Here is a 23,212-nt window from a genome sequence, read left to right as displayed (position 1 = left end):
TTCTTTCAGTGACAAACAAATTAAATTCTGACCCTGTGGGCAAGCTCAGAGCTGGAGCTTGCAGGAGAGCAGTCTGAAGAACCTTAAAAGCCTTTTGAGTTTCTGGAGACCAAACCAGTTTGTCGGTTTGGGCCTGCTGAGTTTCAGCTATAAGTTTATATAAAGGCCAGGCAAGTTCCCTGTAACCCGGAATCCAAATGCGACAGTAACCTGTGATTCCTAAAAATCCTCTTAATTGTCTTAAAGTCATAGGTAGGGGGTGATTTAGTATAGGTTTAATTCTCTCAGGGCCTATGGCCCTAGTCCCTTCTGATATGATTAGGCCCAGATATCTAACCGATTGTTGACAAAGCTGAGCCTTTTCCATTGATGCCTTGTAACCACAGTCTGCCAGAAAGTTTAAGAAATCTTCTGAGGCTCGCGAACAAGCTTCCTCTGTCTCAGCACAGAGCAAAATATCATCTACATATTGTAACACCACTGCTTCAGAGCTATAGTTTTGTAGATCCCGTGACAAACTTTGTCTGAATAAGTGAGGACTGTCATGAAATCCCTGGGGCAAAACTGTCCAGGTTAACTGAGAAGCTGGCTGCGTAGGGTCTTCAAAGGCAAATAGGAATTGACTTTCTTCCGCCAAAGGCACTGAATAGAAGGCATCCTTTAAATCAATTACTGAGAAATATTTGGCCCGTTCAGGAATTTCAGACAATAAAGTATAAGGATTAGGCACCACGGGGTGTAAAGGAACTACAGCCTCATATATTATTCGTAAATCTTGAACTAGTCTCCATTTACCATTCGATTTCTTTATACCCAAAATAGGAGTGTTGCAAGGACTGTTACAGGGAATTAATAGTCCCTGCTCCTTTAAATTTTCGATGATGGGTTTTAACCCTTCCTTAACTTCAGGTTTCAGTGGATACTGCTTCTTATGTGGAAATACGTGTGGGTCTTTGAGCTTAACAACTACAGGAATAGCATTTTGTGCTCGACCCACAGATTTTCCATCAGCCCATACTCTAGGATTTACATTTTGTTCAACTAAAGGGAGAGAAAGGGAGGGCTCCATATTCATGAAAACAGAGGCATGGACCTTGCTCAGTATATCCCTTCCCAAAAAGGGTGAGGGAGATTCTGGCACGATGAGAAACTCGTGTGAAAACAGCACAGAATCCCAGTTGCAAGATAAAGAATAACTGAAACAATACCTTTTGGCTCATCCAGACAGTCCCATTACGGAAGCGGATCGGGAAGAAAGTGGACCAGGGACTTCAGTAAGGACAGAATAAGTTGCCCCAGTATCTAAAAGGAAATCGACGGATTGGCCCCCCACAACTATTAAAACCCGGGGTTCCTCAGGTGTAATTAGGACGGGAGCTTGTGTGGGGACCCCCGGGCACCTTTAGTCCTGATTGTCTTGTCTGACCCCGGAGACCTACGCCTCTGGGGGCAGTCTCTCTTCCAGTGTGGTCCTTTGCAGACTGGACATGGAGCCGGGGGCGGCTTAGATGCCTGAGGGCAATCCCGCTTGAGGTGCCCCTCCTTTCCACAGTAATAGCAAGCCCATCCCTTTTCACCTGGGCCCCTCTGGGCATTTTTCTCAGGCTGTTTAAGAACGTTTTTCATAGCCATGGCGAAGGCTTCCGCCTTTTCCTTTGTCTTTTTTTGCCTTTCTTTCTTTTCCTCATATTCCCTACCATAATAGACTGTCTGAGCCAGTTGTAACAGAGTATCTAAAGACTGATTTGGTCCATACGCCTGTTTTAATAGCTTACGGCGGATATCTGGAGCCGACTGAGTGAGAAATCTATCCTTTAAGATCACTTTTCCCTCTTCACTTTCGGGATCAATCTCAGTGAATCTGCGAAGGCCTTCTCTCAGTCTATCTAGGAATCTACCAGGAGCTTCTTTCTTCTCCTGTTCTATATCTGCCAATTTGCCATAGTTTAAAGGCTTAGAACGCGCCTGCCTAAGTCCCTCAAGAATACATCTAACAAAATGACTCTGATCCCATCTTCCTTTAGCTGTGTTGTAGTCCCAGTCTGGTTCTACAGTTGGGACCGCCTGATTCCCAGTGGGGAGGGCCGCTATCTCGTTCTCCCTCTTCCCTACTGATTCATTACCAAGCCATTCATCTCCATAAGCAACCGCTTTTTCCAAAACTCGAGTCTTTGACTCAGGAGTCAGCGTTTGTCCCAAGATATACATCACTTCCTTCCAAGTGAGGTCATAAAGCAGAGTAACACCTTTAAAAGCTCTAATATATTTTTCTGGGTCCTCTAAATAGTCTCCCAGATCCTCCTTGATTCTTTGTATTTCTTGATAAGAAAAAGGCTTATTAACTTTCACAGACTGATTATTTCTCCCGGTGGGTGTTTCATAAAGAGGCGACAGCTTGTGTGGCTGTTCCTCAGTCTCTCTGGCTGCTCTGCGCATATGATCCCAGGGATAGATTGGAGAAACCTGTTTCTCCTCTTCTCTTTGTCTCCTGTCCTCCATCTCATCTCTTACTTCGATGGTCTGAGTTTCTACTGAAACCAGAGTAGTCTGAGGTTGTACTGAGACAGGAGTTGTTTGGACCTCCATGTGGGCAGTTTGAATCCCAGTTTGGAGTCCCCGGTACGGGGGCAAAGTAAGAGGACAGGAGGGAGCTGAAGATTTCACGCCCAAATCTATACCCTTAGGACATAAGTCTGGCATATTTCGCAGAGAGAAAAAGGGCAACACATATGCTACTTCTACCCATTTCCCTTGTTCCTTACAGAACCGGTCTAATTGTAGAACAGTATTATACTTAAGAGACCCTCCAACTGGCCACCGTTCGTCGTCCTCCAGTGGATACCGTGGCCATGCAGTATCACATAGGAAGACCAGGTGTGTCTTCTTTAAGCCCTGGGGATCAAATCTATCCCAGTTTTTCAGGATACAGTTCAAAGGAGTGAGGCTGGAATTGTTAGCTCCCATCTGTAAGAGAAAAAAAGCGACCAGCACCATTTTTTCTACCGGAGGCGTCCCTCCCTGCTCTAGATGGGGGCGTAGACAGATGTTACACCAAAAGCTTTTCCTTCCTGGTCGGACTTAGTCTGTCCCTTACCGACGCAGGGGCCGTACTCGTCCCTCCCGGTTCTACCACCGAGATGGGGTGGGGATGTACCAGGGGTAGACTTGATAGCATCCCTACTTGAGGTCCAGCTCTTCACCCTTAACCTTGCTTGCCTCTGATGTCACCCGGGGTGAATCAGAGTAACCTTCCGGAATGCCTCCCAAGCTAAGACTGCTGTAGGAAACATTCGTCACCTGAGTGCCTGTGCACGACCCTGAGTATTTCCCGACCACAATAAGACCGACGCGAACATAAAACTGAGATGTTCTTTCCAAGCATCACCACACCAGTATAACAGCCTCCTCTGATCCACTAAGAGCCGGCATTACCAAAGGAAAAAACCCATTGCAGTCCCAATCTGAGTAACCTTTAACCTCAGAGATGTTCTGGGAGCTAGAGCTGCATCTAGCTTCCGAACTTTCGATTCCTAGCGAGGCTAGACACTTTCTTGACTACCAATCCAAGTTTGGGACCTAAGCCACAGTACACAGTAACAGTATAGATCACAAGTCCCTTGAAAGTCTATGATCCGATAGATTAGGTTAGTACTTCTAATTCCCAAGGAGTTATGAAATGTCAAAGAGACCGAAAAGTTTGACCGAGAAAGGAGAGTTCGGTCCACACGCTTTGCCCATTTCTGGTCGGTTCCCGAAGAAGACATTGGGTGCCTCTTGGCATTGGCAGGTCAGTATAACGCCCCGACAGGTTTCTGCCATAAGCCGTATGAGATCACCGTGGAACCGCAGAGCAGGGCCCCTTACTTGCTTCACGCAGGGCATGCCATTCATTCACACAAGCACACCGTAGAGTTAGTAAAGCATGGCAGAAAACGTGTTCGCTAAGAGAACAAAGAACTAAAGCTCCAAGCATCCTTACCTTGTCCTGAAGGATCCCAGACGAGCCCCCAAGATGAAAGGTTGTTGTTGAATCACGCGAATACACTGGGATTCTTGGCCCCCGGAGAAGAATTCAATCCGGGGCCAGAGACAAGGCTTGATGGCTCAGAACTTTTGTGTAATAAAGTTTTATTAAAGTATGAAGGAGATAGAGAAAGCTTCTGACATAGGCATCAGAAGGGGGCAGAAAGAGTACCCCCCTGCTAGTCTTCAGCTGGATGTTAAATAGTCACTAGCAGTCTGTTAATGAAAGAAAGGAATGTCTTAAATTTCAGAATGGCACCAGGCCCCTCACCCATAAGATGCATTTTGGGATAACCTTGGCACCAAATGGTTTATCCTGGGCCATAAAATGATTAACTTGAATCTTGAAGAAGGGCAGACCACCATACAAATAGTTTCATTTACATAGATTAGGGGAACAATATCTGAGTATAACATACTGGTTTGTCAAGTAGGTTCTGGGCCAAGAGGCGGAACCGACTTGGAGATAGAGTTTGGGGTAAAGGCATAGCACATTAGCATAGCTTAAGACGAACATTTCCATAAGAAAAAGGCATTGGTTATCTCTAGGCTCAAGAATAGCTAACTTCAGGCGAAACCAGGTGTCATTATGGCCACACAGTATTTTAAGAGAAACCTCCCTTTAAATTTGTATAGAGAAGGAAAAAATATTGCTAGTTTGTTTCCTCCTGCTGCTTAACAGAGATAAAAATGTCTGACACTTGCAGGCTATTTCCTCCATTTGGAGACCCCTGGCCTTCCTGCCTGTTACCCTCTCATTTTCATCGACTCCAGTCCCCAGGTCCTGGTCTACAAAGACTGAAAAGTTTGTCCTTTCTTCCTCCTTGAGAATTCCAGACCCCTCTCTCCTTGGGGACCCCTAGATTTCCTATCAACCTGCCTAGGAAATGACTCTCTCACGGCGTGGGAGCTCGGAGTTCATCAGTGCTCCAGTGGGGACACGCTTCACACACGACTTACATCCAGTTGGTTCCTTTATACAAATGTTTAGTGTTTAGCTTGAAACACGAGGGAAATACAAAAAAGGAAATAAAGCAACTTGAAATTCTGCCCTGTTAGGTAAGGCAGCTACATCTATTACTGTCTATATTTCTATCTACCTGTTATGCAATAGAAATTACATTGTGCTTAGCTTCATGTTTTTCTTTTTAAAAAATCACCATCCTTGGGCTTCCCTGGTAGCTCAGATGGTAAAAAAATCACCATCCTATCGAAATCATTTCTCTCATAAATCCATTTTCAGTGTTACATTATATTTCATCACAAAGGTGCACGATAGCTATTGCCCATTACTGAATGCGTTTGCTGTGCCTGAATTTACACTAACATGAACCATATGGAAACAGATATTTTTCAAAAATCTCTCAACTCCTTTCTTTTAACTTGTTTGATTTTTATGATTATGTTGCATCCATAGCTATTATTCCACAGTACAGAAGAAATTGATAAATAAAAATATTAAAGTGTCTATATCTCACCATTAGCTAGATAAACACTTTAACAGTTTCAAAGGCTTTTTCACATTTTTTTTATTTAAAAAAATTTTTTCTAATTGGAGGATAATTGCTTTACAGAATTGTGTTGGTTTCTGTCAAACATCAACATGAATCAGTCATAGGGGAAATATTTATTTGATTTTTGAGCTCTGCTGGGTCTTAGTTGTGGCATATGGGCTCTAGGTCCCTGACCAGGGATTGAACCTGGGCCCCCTGCGTTGGGAGTGCAGAGTCTTAACCACTGGCCCACCAGGGAAGTCCCTTCTGTTGTTTTTCAATCAGATACATTTATACACACACACACACACAAACACATTTGGTTCATTACATTCATAACCTTTTGCAAGCTGATTATTTCACAACACAATGTTGTGAACAAGTCATTAAAATAATTATCAAGATAATTTTAATAATAGTTGCACATTATTCTGAGTTACCATAATTTGTTTCATTATTCTTTTATTTGCTGGACATTTCAATTGTGTTTATTATTGAAACGCTGAATTTTTAAACTTAGGATGAACAGTCTTCTACATAAATCATTATTCACTCTATTTGTGTGGTTTAGCACCCTAAAAATGAAAACAACAGGTCAAAGAATATACATTTATCTAAGGCTTTCGGGCATATCAAATCTTTCTCCAAAGGCCACCTCAGTTTGCTTTCCCACCAGCAGCACACAAGAGTACGCTGTGTCTTATGCCTTTGTCATCTGAAGCATTTTAAATAACTTGGGTATTTAATAGGCAAAAGCAATATAGTGTTGCTTTAGAATAAATAGTATTTTGTGTTTCTGTGCTTATTAGCAAGGTTGGATATTTCATAAGTGCATTAGTTTTCTGTTGGTGCTGTAACAAATCATCACAAATGAGATGGAAATTTATTTTTGGATCCCAGAAGTTCAAAAGTGTTGCAAGAAGGGGACCTCCTTCCAGGGCCCAGGAGTGGGCTCTTGTCTAATAATCAGAAATGAATTGTCCATAGAGACACATGTGCTGACAAAACAAGAGACTTTATTGGGAAGGGGCGCCCGGGTGGAGAGCAGCAGGGTAAGGGAACCCAAGGGAACTGCTTGGCCACGTGGCTCACAGTCTCGGGTTTTATGGTGATGGGATTAGTTTCTGGGTTGTCTCTGGCCAATCATTCTGACCCAGGGTCCTACCTAGCGGTGCAGGCATTGCTCGGCCAAGATAGATTCCAGTGAGAAGGATTCTGGGAGGTTGGTAAGACTTATGGGCTGGCATCTTTTTCCTTTTGACCTTTTCTGAATTATTCCTGTTGGTGGTAGCTTGTTAGTTCCAAGTTCCTTACCAGGACCTCCGACTGTAAGATGACTCTTGCAAGTGGTTACTGTCGGATCTGGCCAAAGCAGGTGGTTTCAGTCAGCAGTTTCCCTAAAAAAACTGGTTTCACTGGGGTGAATTCAAGGTGTCAGGAAGTCTGGGCCCTTCTGAGGAGGAGGAGTCTATTCCTGTCTCTTCCAGCTTCTGGTGGTTGCTGGCATTCCTTGGCTTGTGGCCCCGTTGCTCCAATCTCTGACTCTGTGGTCACACTGCCTCCTCCTCTCCTTTCTTTGGTCACATTTCCCTTTGTCTCTGTCAACTGAAAAAAAAAAAAAAAAAAAATTCACAACCTAAAAGTTGAGAGCTATGTTTTATTCTGTGGACATTCTTAGGACTTCAAGCCTGGGAGATAGCACCTCAACCTGAGAAAATTGCTCCGAGGAGGCAAGGAAGGAGCTGAAATATATAGAAGTTTGTGCAACAAAGGGCAGGAAGTAGAAACATCAAAAGATTGTTGCTAATTAAAAGAAAACCAGTTGTCCCAAGCTAAGGAATTTAGCATTCTATATATGGGAAGATATAAGGGTCTGGGCTCACTGAACTCATTCCTTTGATATGCACCTCAGCTATCTGGGGTCAATATCCTGTGTTTTCCCATCCTGAGTTTCTTCAAGGTTTACCATCAGAGGTGGCTGCAGTCCTGAAGACAGCTAGATGGTGGACAGACCTTGTTTCTGTTTCAAGTTCCCTCAGGGCTCACTGTCATTGGGATGGCTGCATTCACTGATGGCCATGACATCCTTTATTTACTGATATGGCAGGCATCATGTTTAGTTCACGCCTCCTTCTTATAAGAACACCTGTGATCGCAGCCCATCCAGATAACTCAGGATAATCTTCCCATCTGGAGATCTTTAACTGCAAAAAAATATTTTGCCACATAATTTGATATTCACAGTTCCAGAGATTAGAATACAGGTGTCTTTGAGGAGTTCATTACCAATGCTAATGACTCTCTTAGTAATTTTTACAACCTCTTTTGCTTTTGTTAACCTTTTGATATATTTGTGGCATATATTTTTATGGCTTGGTTTATTTTTACATTTAGTTTCCTTTCTATTTTCAATGTGTGGATTTAAAAAATATATCGTTAAATATAACGAAGTCTTTCTTTTCCTTTGAGATTTCTTCCACTGGTTTTTATCTTAGAAATTTCTTCTTAGGAATACGATAAATTTTTATGTGTATTTATTTGTGGGTCATCTATGGTATTAGTTTTTACATTTAATTCTTAAAATCGTTTGACTTATTTTAGAATGTGGTATGAGGCATTTGCACTTATCTTTTTCCCACCCCTCCTGTCACTTTTTCCTAAACTACTCTTTAATCCAAGCGTTTCCTCTGTTGACTTTTGAGGTTTCTTTATTACACATGATATTCACAGTACACATGGGTTTCTGCTTCCGGGCCATCCACTTTGTTCCTTCATTTCTATTCTAGGGTCCATACTTTGTTTTCACAATCGTAACTTTATTGTATGTTTAATACTGTCCCTGCTAGTGTTGATTTTCAAAACTGTGCTGGAAACATTCACTTGTATATTCTCCCATGGGAACTTTAAAACTATCTCCTCCTTTTCAACACAGAAAAAGTCTTTGAAGCTGTGATTGGAATTGTGTTAAGCTGTTTGAACCCAATTAAGATTGTTTTTCATAACTCATTATTTCCACTGAGAAACACATGATGCCTCCCTCTTTATCTAGATTTTCTTATTATCACTCAGCTATTTTTATTGCTACTGTATTTTTAACTAAGCAAAAGGGGGATTAATTTTTTTGTTAATTATAGTTATCTTCTATCTTTTTGCTGCTACTGGAGTTTTTTTCCATTATGTTTGGTTGTTAACAAAATATGGGAAAACTACTGATTATATATGTTAGTATGGAACTCTCTTTTACTTTCTTATACTTTTTGGCTGCTTATTTGTTTATCCAGACAATTCAAATGAGTGATTACTGATAGCATCTGTAAAGACTGACAATTCTGCCTCTTCCTTTCTGATAATTAATCTCTCCTTTTTTTTGTTTTACTGACATTCATGTCTAATTGCATTGACCAGGCTATGTTAATAATGTTGACTTCAAGGGGCATCTTTATTTTCCCTGTTTTATTGGAAATACTTATTGTGTTTCATCATTAATTTAAGTATGTTAATTTTTCAATTTAAAATGGATATTATTTATCTTGGTTAGGAATTATATATCTCATCTTGGTTTCTATAGACTATCAGCAATGTGGAAACTGTCTTCTAGTTTTTATTGGGCTAATGATGCTTCTTTGTTACCTGACAATCAATTATTAGATATGGTATACTATTAGAATGCCTTTTGTTAAACCATCCTCACATCCCTGGGATATATCTTTATTGGTCACTATCAAACATTTTTTAAATGTTGTTGAATTTGATTCATTAGTGTCTTATTTAGATTTATATACTTACAGCCAGAGATGAGATTTATCTAGACTTTTAATGCTTAATCTATATTTTTTAAATCTCTTTTCATCTTTTACCCATTCTCAGTTCAGTTCAGTTGCTCAGTCATGTCCGACCCTTTGTGACCCCATGGACTGCAGCACGCCAGGCCTCCCTGTCCATCACCAACTCCTGGAGCTTGCTCAAACTCATGTCCATTGAGTTGGTGTTGCCATACAACCATCTCATCCTCTGTTGTCCCCTTCTCCTCCTGCCTTCAATCTTTCCCAGCATCAGGGTCTTTTCCAATGAGTCAGTTCTTTGCATCAGGTGGCCAAAGTATTGGAGCTTCAGCTTTAGCATCAGTCCTTCCAATGAATATTCAGGACTGATTTCCTTTAGGATAGACTGTTTAGGATTCTCAAGAGTCTTCTCCCACACCACAGTTCAAAAGCATCAATTCTTCGGCGCTCAGCTTTCTTTATGGTCCAACTCTCACAGCCATAAATGACTACTGGAAAAACCATAGCTTTGACTAGATGGACTCTGTCGGCAAAGTAATGTCTCTGCTTTTTAATATGCTGTCTAGGTTAGATGATATCATATAACATTAGTAATTAAAGTATCACAAGACCTCACTAATAAAACCATCTCAACCTAGTCTTTCCAGAAAGAAATTCTTGGAAGATATTTTATCAGTTTCTTCTTTAATTAACAGTCTAATCTGTCTCCTTTTGAATCTGTTTTTAAAATTACTGCCTTTTCAATACAATCATTCATTTCATTGCAACATTCAAATATATACACACAAATATACATACAACTAAGCTCTTTCTTTTTTTAATGCTTTTTAAAAATAATTTTAAAAATAATTTATGGGTCTTCCTTGCTGCGTGGGCTTCTCTCTAGTTGTGAAAAGAGCAGGGACTACTCTCTAGCTGCAGGGCGAGAGCTGCTCATTTCAGTAGCTTCTTTTGTTGCAGATCAGGGACTCTAGGGCTCAAAGGCTTTGATAGTTGCAGCACCTGGGCTCAGTAGTTGAGGCTCCGAGTTCTAGAATACAGCTCAACAGTTGTGGCACACAGGCTTAGTTGCTCTGTGACATGTGGGATCCTCCTGGATCAGAGATTGAACCTGTGTCTCCTGCACTGGCAGGCACATTGCTTACCACTGAGTCACCAGGGAGCCCCACATACAACTATGTTTTAATATCCTTATGCCTATTCTTTATATCTTCTCTTTTGATTGAATTTTGTTTATTTGATTTTTGCTCTCTCTCTTTCAGATAACATTTTCAAAAGGTTGCATCTGATTTTATTTGCAAGGCTAAGCTCTATTATCCATTTTATTGCTTTCCAGTTTTATTGATTTCCGCTTTGTCCTGTTCTTATTCATACATTTTTTTCTTTGAACACAGGTCTGCCAATATTCTGAAAAATTTTAGTATGTCACTTTCTCAATGTTACTGTTTCTACATAATTTTTCATTTTGATTCCATACTCCAAACAATTAATTAGAATAATGTTTTCAATTCCCAGTAGATGCATCTTTGTTCTTGTCACTCACTGCGATTTTTATTTTGTTGTGTGAGTAGAAAGTAACTCTTAAATTTCTCCTATGGGCAACATGTTAAGGTTCCTCTGTGGCTGGCTTGCAATCAACTTTTGTAAATATTCCATATTTGTTTCAGGACAGTAGCTCTTTCTTGGCACATTGTATGCAGAGCTAATATTAATGACTGTGATTTCATCACAATAATTATTGTTAATCTACAAAATACTAAGGACCTCGTACTGGAATTCCACAAGCGATTAAAAAGAGGAGAGAAATGTGATTCTATTATAGCAGAATGAACTCCCGAGGGCGGGACACAGAGCGGCCCCTGTAGCTCTAGTTCTGGTGTCAGGCTGCCTGAGTCTGCCTTCCAGTCCCACCGCGCACAGCTGGGGAACTTTAAATAAGTTTCGGAACCTCTCTTAGCCGTTGCCTTACCTATGCAATGCAATTACATTGACACCTGGTTCGTTGGGGCTTTTGCAAGGCTTAAAGAAGGAAATAGATGTCAAGCGCTTCAAAACAGTACCTGGAACTGATGCTAAATAGATGTCAGCCAAGATCTCATTTAACTCATGTAATAGTTCTTGGAAATAGATATTATTACTTTCTATGTTAAAGATTAAAAGTTCAGTCTCAGAGAGGTTTAATAATGACCCCAAATGGCCACAGCAAGAAGGCAGGAGAGCCTAGTTGGAGCCTGAGCTTCCTGGCTTTGAAGCCATGACGTCTGTGCCATAGGGCCTGCAGAGCGGGACTTGCAGATGAGGAGCAGGGGGAGGCACCCCAAAGCTTAGAGTCCTGGCATAGGAAGTCAGGCAGTCAGGCAGGCTGTCCTGTCAAAAGGAGTACACGACAGCACTTCTTTTCTATAAGCTTTTCATCTTGGACTCTCTGTACTTCATCCAAGCCCAGGAAGAAAGGACAGTTTGATTCTTATCAAAATATGAGAAGACACGTATTCATCCACATTAAAGTAGTCGCAAACAGTCCAACAGCACTTTCACCTGATGAGACTCTTCATGTCTCCAGTAACTGAGAAATCACACCTTTTCTGTTTGAAATGAAGAATCTCACTCGGGGCATGGCTCAGATGTTTTCTCTAGCAGGAGAAAACGTTCTAGCGGGCTGGGAGCACTCGCAGGATGAATTTCCTTTGATGGGAACTAGGGAAAAAGAAAATTAGAGACTGTCACATCTTCATCCTCCCTGCCACTTCAGAGTTCCTCACAGGGTGATGCCCAGTCTCCTTCAGGCATCCTTCTGAGCTCTGAATTTTCTCTTTTAGATAATTCAGGCTTTCCAGTGGGGCAGTGTGGGTCCCATTAGCTTCCTGGGTCCCATTCAGTCTCCCTCTCCAACAATAGGAAAAAGAATTATTCCTTAGCCTCTGTGTGTCTTCGTTAGTAAAATGGGGATAAGTATGCACAGCTCACTTGAGTTGTGAAAATTAGATGCAGTGATACACAGACAGTTCTTAGAACTCGCACCCTAATTAGCTCCATTTGGGTTCACTTTGTGCAAGCTATATGCTGGACCCCCTCACCGCGTCATCTCTCTCCTGTGAGATACTAGTTAGCTGTTCCCACATCAGTCTTCAGGCTTCCCACGTGACTCAGTGGTAAAGAACCCGCCTGCCAAGGCAGGAAATGCAGGAGATGCGGGTTTGATCCCTGGGTTGGGAAGATCCCCTGGAGGATGAAGTGGCAAGCCACTCTGGTATTCTTGCCTGGAAAATCCCATGGACAGAGGAGCCTGGCAAGCTACAGTCCATGTGGTCAAAAAGAATGGGACATGACTGAGCACGCACACACCTTAGTCTTCTGCAAAAGCTACTCCTCTCTTAGGAAGTTGGCTGGGTCTGCTATGGAATTGAGTGGTTGTCCATGTGATGGTCTTTCCCAAGAAATGAGGTCTGAGGTCTTAGCTCTTTGTATCATCATAGATCTGATGGTGGGGTCTGTGACACTGAGATGCTCCCTAGATGTAGAGGGAATACACAAACTTTTCTTGACATTGGAATGATGAATGCCCCAGTTCATGAATTTTCTAATGCTTCTTTGCTCCTGAAAACACAAACATACCCCCAGGCTTATCTGCTGTGATGTGTATGAGCAAGCGGCAGGCCACTGGCTTTGTGCGGTCCCCTCTCCTGACCTCGAGTTCTTTGTGTCTAAAAGGAGGGGCCTTTATAGACGTCACTGCAGGGCTCCTGTCTGCTCTGGCTTCTGCGTGATGGTTAATGCTCTGGGTGACGTGTGCTCCTGGGCTGGGGGCACCACAGCCCCTAGTCAGCTCGGCTGGTATCTCAGTCTGCAAGCAAGGAAGGTTGAAGGGATACAAAGATAAATTTAATTGGTCTTGAAGCCATGTCATCTGGAATTTTAAAGACAGTCTCTGAAGCTTGCCTTAACTTTGCTATTCTGTCTTCAAGACAGCTGCAGGGAAAAACAATTAGCCCAGCTGCCCTCTGAGTAGGTGGCCTGGAGTGGGTGTTGGAGGGGAGAGAGAATTCCATGAGCCCCATGAAGGAGAGATGAGCAGCTCTGGAGGTTTGCTTGGTCATAAGGTTCGTGCCCTGTGGTTTAGTGGCCCCAGTAGTCAGGCTTCTCAAACAGTAAAGTGTCTGCCTGTAATGCTGGAGACCTGGGTTTCAATCCCTGGGTCAGGAAGATCCCCTGGAGAAGGAAATGGCAACCCACTCCAGTACTCTTGCCTGGAAAATTCCATGGATGGAGGAGCCTGGTTGACTACAATCCATGGGGTCACAAAGAGTCGGACACAACTGAGCAACTTCACTGGCAGCCAGGCTGGTATGCCTGGGAGGGAACAATTCAGCAAAGGTCAGGCAAAGAGCAAGGTCATTGCATCATCAGACCTGGGCTCCAAGCTCCAAAAGTTCACATTTGCTATGGGTTTGTTTTACCTGTTAATTCAGGAAATCCATGAAATAACCCTACAGATTAGGTACGGTCTGTATCATCCCCATTTCACAGACGAGAACACTGAGGCAGAGAGAGCTGGACAGATGTGCTCAAGATCACACAAGTAATGAGCTGTGGAGCTGGAGTTTGAAGGCAGGTTGCTAGAAACCCTGCTGTTTTGGCCTTGGCCTGTCTCAGACAGAACCCAGCTAAACAGAATATATATAAAATTGCTCCCTACCCACAGTCAGCTCTTACTGTCTGGCTGGTCTATAACACGTTCTCTTCAAGAAGTCCTTCTGAACAACACCATGCACCCTCATCATCTCCAGGAGTTTGGCCATTTCATCATCTCTGTCTCACGAGGCTCTTGGAAAGACAAGAAGAAGGTGGATCTGAAATGCCCTGTGATCTACACACTGCAATACAGGTGTGCAAAGGGATCACATCACCTGCGGCCTCCAAGGCTCTTTGTGCAATGGCTCATCCTCCCCTGGGCAGTGCCATCATTAGACCCATTTCTCAGATGGGGAGAACAAGTCTCAGGGTTAATCAGTGCCCGACTCTGGTTTGCACAACTGCTGAGGAGGTTGGTACCCTCAGCTCCTGGCTACCAGGCCCAGCCCCATCACTTCCACCATGTACCAGCCACTGTGTCTTGGAAATAGGTCCTGAGTCACCTCATGGGGACCCCACCATCACCCTGGGATGGGGGTAAGCTTTACAGGGATGGTCTGAGGAGGCTCCTGGGGGCTGAGCCTCCACGATGGCAGCTCAGTCCCATCCTGACGTTTGATTTGCTCGACTGCCTTGTACTCAGTGCTTCTGAACCCCAGACCCCCACTGGGAGGCTCAGGATGGTCCTTCATTTACACAGTGGAGTAGAAAGACCAGAATTTGCAAAATGCTTTCCCTGTGCCAAGCAGTGGGCTTTATCCACATCATCTCACTTAAATTAGCCTCAACCTGAGAAGTAGGTTCTGTCATCATGCCATTGTGCAGATAGTAAAATGGAGACTCAAAGGGGAAGCCCTGCCCAGAGCTATCTGGCCAGTGATCTTGGACATGATTTGAACCTGGGGAGGCATTAGGAGTATGTTACCATATGTGAGACCCCCGAGCACACTGCCTGGTCCTTCCTTTCCCCTCGGTGAGGACAGGAGTAGCCAGTTCACCTATCATCCTTGGCACATGTGCCCTTCACCCAGAAGTTTCACAGAAGATGCTATTGAATAAATGGGTCAAAGCACTTCCCCCATTTCCAAGGTGTCATCCTATTTCAGGAACTGAGTTGAGTTCACTGCCATTGTCTGATGTGATCCCCAAAATACACAGCAATCCTCTAGGATGTGACTACTATTATTAAACCCATCTTGCAGATGAGCAAATTGAATCTCATAGAATTTGGAGAACTTGCCCAAGGCCACCCACTAGCAGGAGTCCTGGCCAGGACTCAGCCCAGGCAGTCTGACCCAGACCCTCACTTGTATCACCATGTCTGCCTATAACCAAAGTCATCTAGCCCAGGACTCTCACTTTACAGAGAACCTCTGCCCAAGACCTAGATCACAAAGTATGGGGCTCTCTTGGGTCCTTCACCCAGAGTCAGCCTGTGGTCAGGCACCCTCTAGTATCTGCAGCCAGCAGGAGCCCAGGCCATTTGGACTTTGTCTCCTGATGATGTATTCATTCATTTGACAAACATTTATTGAGTTCTTACTGTATGCCTGGCACTGTTCTAGGCTCTATCTAGAAGAAAACAAAACAGACAAGGACCACTGCCCATATGAACCTTGCATTTTGATGGAGGACACAGATCAGAGACAAATAAATATTTAAAGTTGGGCAGTAATGAATTCTGTGAAACAAAACAGAGGGGAGGTGGTGAGGGCAGGATTTAGATTTAGAAATACGGGTAGTTGGATGGTGCTAGAAGTTAGATGGATTAGAATGAGAGATTGGGCCCCAATTCAGGCCACTTTAGCAAGCGGGAGGATACTTCTGGGGCCGAGATGCATATGAAGCATGGGAGCGTAGAGACAAATTGCTACAGGAAGAATCCTAGCCTTTTCCCAGAGATGCCTCTGCAGGAACCTCATCTAATCTGGCTTCTTCCCTCTCCCTGCTGGTCTCAGTTTCTGTATCTATAAAATGGGCACAATAATACACACTTCACAGGACTATCTGTCTAAGCATTAGAAAAGCTACTACATGGAAAAGTGCTTATTGCCTAATTTTGCAAATATTAATAGTTGCCACCTGGCCAGGCAATGGATCCCATGTTCAGCAAATGAAGCCTAAATTCCTCAGCTTGGCACCCAAAGCTCCTGAACTGGGGCCCAGTCTGTCATTCTAAGCCACCTAACCTCTTGTTGCTGTTGTTCAGTCGCTGAGTCGTTTCCAACTCTTTGTGACCCCATGAACTACAGCATATGAGGCTTCACTGTCCATCACTATCTCCCTGAGTTTGCTCAAACTCATTCCGTTGAGTCAGTGATGCCATCCAACCCTCTCATCCTTTGCCACCCCCTTCTCCTCTTGCCCTCAATTTTTCCCACTTCAGGGTCTTTTCCAATGAATTGGCTCTTCGCATCAGGTGGCCAAAATAGTGAAGCTTCAGCTTCAGCATCAGTCCAATGAATATTCAGGGCTGATTTCCTTTAGGATGGACTGCTTTGATCTCCTTGCTGTCCAATGGACTCTCCAGAGTGTTCTCCAGCACCACAGTTCAAAAGCATCAATTCTTGGGCACTCAGCTTTCTTTATAGTCCAACTCTCACATCTATACATGACTACTGGAAAAACCATAGCTTTGACTATATAGATATTGGTTGGCAAAGTGCTTTCTCTGCTTTTTAAAATACTGTCTAGGTTTGACATAGCTATTCTTCTTCCAAGGACCAAGTGTCTTTTAATTTCATGGCTACAGTCACCATCCACATTGATTTTAGAGCCCAAGAAAATGAAATCTGACCCTGTTTCCACCTTTTCCCCATCTATTTGCCATGAAGTGATCTAACCTCTGCTGCTGCTGCTGCTGCTAAGTCGCTTCAGTCATGTCCGACTCTGTGAGACCCCAGAGATGGCAGCCCACCCGTCCCTGTGATTCTCCAGGCAAGAACACTGGAGTGGGTTGCCATTTCCTTCTCCAATGCATGAAAGTGAAAAGTGAAAGTGAAGTTGCTCAGTCGTGTCCGACTCTTAGCGACCCCATGGACTGCAGCCCACCAGGCTCCTCCGTCCATGTGATTTTCCAGGCAGGAGTACTGGAGTGGGGTGCCATTGCCTTCTCCGGATCTAACCTCTAGCCCCATTCAATTACCCATATTTCCAAGTCCCCCCTTACTCCCCCACCATCCCAGAATCCTCCTCCAGTTTCCACACTCTGGTACCATTTGCTCTCTTTCTGTCTCTCAATCCACATCCTTCAGCTTTCCAGAAAGATCCAACTCCAAACTCCAGTAAAGGAATATAACTGAACAGCCCTTCTGAAAATAGAAAGAAGCTGAACATCCCCTGCGCTTGGCCTGATACTCCGGACAAAAGCTTTTGCTTGCTCTGCTGAATCCCCATAATAGCCCTTTACCATGCCTTTGGTCCACTCGGATAACATCAGGACGTGCCCTTTCGTTGTGCTCGCCTCTGGTTTCATCCTGCCTGTAAGCCCATTAGGGGCTGGACCACTCTCGTTCGGATTCACCTTCCTCTTTCCTGCACTGCCCGGTGTGGGAGAGATGATGCTGTCTGACAGAAGACGCATTTTGGGGGTGGAGGGGAGAGGCTGTGCACCTGTCTTATGGGCTTACTTGGATGGAGGGGCCATCTCAGTCTAGTGGAAGCAGAGCTTGTTTTCTTCCAGGCAGAAGGAACTCTTTTGTTTCTCCAGTGCCAGTCTGTGTGGTTTAATGGAGTCTGAGTGAGCTGGGAAGGCACAGGGCCCTGGGGAAAAGAAAACCCCAGGGTACTCCCATAATTGCATGAGGCAGATGTTGCTTCCAGCAGATTGGAAGTCTCCGTGTTTGGAAGAATAAGATTCCTCTCACATGGAAATTGACCTCTCAGCTTCCCAAGCAGCACTCACTGATAAACATTCCTTTCTGAGTTTTGGACACTGAGGGGAGAATAACACCCAGTTAGCAGCCTGGGTCCCTGCCCAGGAGGACTTGGTGTTGACAATGACGGTAATTTGACAGAAATCCTCCCCCTCTCCATCCTGTGCATACACATCCATCCATCAGACCCAGGCATGAATATTCAGGTTTCTTAGGCCCAGACCAGCTCCAGTTGTAAGCTGAATCACAGCAAATGGATTTGAGCCTATAGACCAGGGATTTTACCATCTGGAATTCCAAAGGAAAGTGTGCATGATTCCAGAAAAGTGCCCCAAATAAAACGTATTCATGTCTCAACTTCACGTTTGATTTGAAGCAAATTGAAAATTTTTTTAGTCAAAATATTACATGATAATGGTTTTAAAAATGTAACACAGCTAAGAGGCTTATAAGGCTTCTTCTCTGGTGGCTAGGTGGTAAAGAATCCACCTGCCAATGCAGGAGATGTAAGAGACACAGGTTTGATCTCTGGGTGAGGAAGATCCCCTGGAGGAGGGCATGGCAACCCACTCCAGTATTCTTGCCTGGAGAATCTCATGGACAGAGGAGCCTGGTGGACTATAGAGTCTGTGGGGCCACAGGGTCAGACACAACTGAAGCGACTTAGCATGCACACAAGAGACTTACAGGGAATGTAAGAGGGAAGAGAGGTCCATTTGCTTTACCCCCTTGAGCCCCTTATAACTCTTTTAACTATTTGATAATTCCCCTATATTTTAAAATGATTTGAGCCAGTTCTTTATAACAAAACTATGTCTGTACGTAAATAATTTGTTATAATACTATGTCTGGATTCATTCGTTTTGGACATTCTCATTGATGTCTTATTGTAACAGTTGAGTTCCCAGCCCACACTTACAACACTATCCTTCCTCTCCTCTTGCTCTGTCCTACCATGTAATTATAGCAGTTTGTTATAATTCACTGGCTAATATTTATATTATTACGATTATGTACCTTGATGACTTTCCTTTCTCATGAAGCTTTTTGTTTTTCTTGGAGTTAATAATTCCTCGATTGTTATTTCTTACATCTTTAGTTTTCTATGTGCCTATGGCTGATTTTTTCCAAATGGTCCAAGATTAAACATTTGGCAGTGCATTTGCAAAATGCTCAAATATGTCACTGGCCGGCAGTGACTTTCCATGCAGCCAGCTTCTTGACCGAGCTGGACTCCAGCATGTGAAGCAGGCACCAAGAGAAATTTACCAGATGATGTGTTGCTGAGCAGTCTTAGAAGCATGTGCCAGTGGAGCATCCATGAGGAGTCCTTTAACTGCCTTTGGTGTCAGGGCAGGACCCACATGGAGGTGACATCTGAGCTGGTATTAAAAGAAGAAGTAAGAGTTTGCCAGGCAGGCCACCGGAAGTCAAGGAGCTTCTGGGGAAAGACAACAGCATACACAAAGATCAGAGGTGTCAGAGAACAGTTCTTTGAAAGAGCTTGAAACCACTGACAAAGGAACCTCTGACCTGCAGCCAGAGCCGCATAGAATGCCTTGAGTACCACGCTACTAAAGAGTGTGATCCTGGCAGCTTCTCTCCATGACAAAGTGTGGCCTCTCCTTCTTAGACTCCTGGACACAGCAATGCTGTGTGTGTGTGTGGGGGGTCTTCAGCAGCCCAACCAGTCTTTTCTCCAAGACCCCCCACCCCCACCCCACCATGCTCACCCACACACCTGCTCCCTGAATCACACACAGCCTGGAAGGAGGGATGTCCACATGCCGAGTGGCTGAGGACAAGAAACAACGCCAGAAAATGGTCCTCCTTTTGAAATCTCTGTGCTTCTTTTGACTTCGGTCTCCTCCTGACATTTAAGGTATTTCAAAGATAAGGTGAAAATGTGAGGCCCTGAAAAAGCCCCCTTCTTGATGAAAAATGATGTTACTGAGTGGAAGCCCTCCCCATGAGAATGCGGCAGGTACCTGGGGGCTGGGAGGCACCCACCCACAGTGTGGTAAGAGGGGTCATGAGAAAGCTGATGATGGAGATCACTGGGAAAAACTAAAACACAGCCCAGGGCTCCATGTCAGCCCCCTACCCCACCTACTGCTCTCCCCTTGCTCTTACTGACCTCAAACCTGCCTTGTCCTTCAGGAAACTTTCACAGATCGAATGCATGGCAATGTGAATAAGTTAAGGAAATGAGACATTAGCATTGCTTTGAAAATGCAGCCCATGCCAAAGCGGGCAGAGAATGGAGCGTGCTTAGAGGTGGGAGGGACAGAAGTGTGCACCCAGGAAGTGTGCAGCCTAGCATCTTACAGATAAGAAGTCAGTGCCCAGGAGGGAGGGCTGCCGTGCGTGCTTGTCAGTGGGCTCCACAAAAAACCACCAGGGGTGTCCATGTCTGGGGAGGGGCATCAGATTGCTGACAGAGACCCCCAATGGGGAGAGAGCATCCAAAGAGGAGGGACAGTGGCTGAGGAAATGAGATGGGAGTCCCTGATTGTGGGTAGGCTGGTCTTCAACTCCCAGACTTCCCGCTCAGGTCTGAGAGGTGGGTTTCATACATTCGACCCAGACACAAAGTCGCAGGCTCGGAGCAGCAGATCTAAACTCGGAGTGAAGTGACTGAAAGTTGCTCAGTCGTGTCTACCTCTTTGTGACCCCATGGACTGTAGCCTGCCAGGCTCCTCTGTCCATGGAATTCTCCAGGCCAGAATACTGGAATGGGTAGGTGACCCCTTCTCCAGGGGATCTTCCTATCCCAGGGATTGAACCCAGGTCTCCCACATTGTAGGAGGATTCTTTACTGGCTGAGCCACCAGGGAAGCCCAAGAACCTGAAGAGGGTAGCCTATCCCTTCTCCAGGGGATCTTCTTCCCAACCCAGGAATCAAACTGGGGTCTCCTGCATTGCAGGAAGATTCTTTACCAGCTAAGCTACCAGGGAATCCTAAAATATGTTAATAGCAAGCATGGAAGCCAAACACCAACCTTTTGGGACCTCATGGACTGCAGCCCGCCAGGCTCCTCCATCCATGGAATTCTTCAGGCAAGAATACTGGAGTGGATAGCTGTCCCCTTCTCCAGGGGATCTTCTCAACCCAGGGATTGAACCTGGGTCTTCTGCACTGCAAGCAAATTCTTTACCTCTGAGCTACGAGGGAATCCCCTAACCTCAGGCCCACCCTTCAGTTAGGATGGTCACTTGTGTTGGTTCAGAACCACAGCACAGGGAAAAAGGAAGCAACAGCTCTTGGCTCCCAATCATGTACCAGGCCCATGCTAGAATATCACCTAGTCAACCTCATAGCAACCTTGCAAAATAGCTGTTAATTGCTCTCCTGGAGTGATTCCAGAGAGAATTCGAGGATGCAGAATTCGCTCAAGGCCCCAGAGCTAGTAAGTAGAAGAACCAGAATCTCAACTTGGGCCTAACACTGAAGCTGAGTGAGACTGTGAAAGGCCCAAGATTGTGACCCTAGGTCACAGAGCTCCTGGCTAACCAGGCTGGTTCCTGACCACTGACAGCCACACCTTCCATGTCCCCAGAATCCAGGTCATTGATAGAGAAAGTCCAAATCGTGTTGCATCCTTGGGCTTTTGTGAGCCTTAGAACAAACCACATTTTGTCTTCCTCTCTTGAGCTCCATTTGGTGAACACTAATCTGATCTCAGATGATCTGATTGTAGAAGGAGGTGGCAGACAAAGCAGAGGTATGAGTGGGTCTGAACAGTGAGACCAGAAACCAGGATGATCCAGATTGAACACAGAAGGCTGACAAGAGGATTAATAATGGGCTTCAAGTTCAGGGAGCATCATTTAGAGAGGAATGCTGGTTTAATGCCCTCAGGAAAGAGAAGGGTGAATTCTGTAAGTGTATAAGCAGGGATATTGGACTGCCCAGGGCTTAAGAACACAGAGCTTGGTACCTTACTGCTAGGGGTGGGTGTGCCACTCTACCATTTATAAGATGCCTGAATATGAATGCATAACTTCTTGGTGCCTCGGTTTTCTCATCTGTCAAATGGGAATATAGCAGGGGTATTGTGAGGGTGAAACTGGGTCACTCTGTGTGAAGCACTCAACAAATTCGCACGTGCTTAGCGCCAGTCTATCACTGTAGTTGGCTCAGGGAGGGACTCTGCAGGTCAACAAACTTTAAAAAAATGCACAGATTTCTCTCTGAAATGAGAAAGGGACAAGGTTGATTTCATGGAAAATTTTGCAGCAGGACTTTTAGCCCATCACCTCTCCAGCCTCAATTTCCTTGTCTATAAAATGGGAATAATAGCTGCTGACCTTACTTCCAGATTGCTCAAGAACCAAGCAAGGCAGAAGACACTTGAACCCTTTAAAAAGCAGAAACCTGTTTCAGGGAAGGAGAGGAAGATGGTGTTTCTTGAAAGATGACCTCAAGCAGGTCACTTAACTCACGTCTAATACTTGGAACAGCTTTCTGAGTTGTGAATGTTATGCCCTGGGAGAGTAATTTCACTATTGTTGCTAAGACAGAGAAATACAAGGGTAATCATCCAGTCGTGCGCTTGAGGTCTCTCTTGTTGAAGTCAGACCATGGTACCGGGAACAGCCATTCTAGAACAGCACACTTGCTGCAATGACCTGAGCGTCTTAGCATCTGGATTGCACCCTGGGGGTGTCGGGTGGTGTTGATTTCTGCAGGGTCTGTTGGGGAGATGGTGACAGGCTGACCCATTCTAAGGTGGTGGAAGGCGGGGCGGACACAGCCGGGCCCATGGTCGCCGCTCCAGGGCTCTGTGAGCTGCGGTCTGCGGGGTCTTCTCTGGAAGGTGCTTGTGGGGACATCTAGGTCAAGGGTTCTGTGGACATTCATTGACTGATGCTGGTTCCCTGGTGAGACCCAGCTTGTGATAAGTATCATCACCCTTTCATTTCACAAAACATCCCTTTGGAAAGTGACTGTTTATCCCTCCCTGAGTGGCTGCCCTCATGCCTGCTGCACCTCGGCTTGGTGGAGCCCGTTTCAGTACCAGCATGAACCACTGGAATTGAGCTCGAGTGAACTCCGATGAGTTCTGTACAGAACTTTCTATAGAAGAGCAGGACTGGCTCAGCCTAATGTCATCTGCATATCAATTCGCTATTCAGCTTGCAGCTGCCACGAGGGAAAGTGATGGCTATTGCTTCTCAAAGAGAAATGCGTGGTATCAGCAATAATGTCACAAAAGAGCCCCCTGAACAAATCGGAAGAGCCAGGCTCCCATTCTACTCTGCAGCCTCCCCCCCACCTAGGTTCTCATGTGAGCTTGCTTGATCTACTCGACCTTGCTGGGTTTCGGTTTTCTCTTCTATAGACTGGAAATTATAACAGTACTTTATAGGAGAATGGTCTTCATGCTACTTTAGCCCTTGAATA

At 44.6% G+C, this 23,212-nt stretch overlaps 1 protein-coding gene and 1 non-coding gene across 4 annotated transcripts in view; one reads left to right on the top strand and one right to left on the bottom strand.

The window, feature by feature from the left end:
• Positions 1-23,212, top strand: part of SLC2A9 (solute carrier family 2 member 9) — a 227,341-nt gene that overhangs the window by 64,887 nt on the left and 139,242 nt on the right. The window lies entirely within an intron of this gene.
• TRNAG-CCC lies at positions 5,703-5,775 on the bottom strand. Its single transcript has one exon. It is a non-coding gene; the product is annotated as a tRNA-Gly (tRNA).

This window comes from Bos indicus x Bos taurus, chromosome 6 (assembly GCF_003369695.1).
Source record: "Bos indicus x Bos taurus breed Angus x Brahman F1 hybrid chromosome 6, Bos_hybrid_MaternalHap_v2.0, whole genome shotgun sequence".
Classification (NCBI taxonomy): domain Eukaryota; kingdom Metazoa; phylum Chordata; class Mammalia; order Artiodactyla; family Bovidae; genus Bos; species Bos indicus x Bos taurus.
This window is presented reverse-complemented; position numbering and strand designations above follow the sequence as displayed.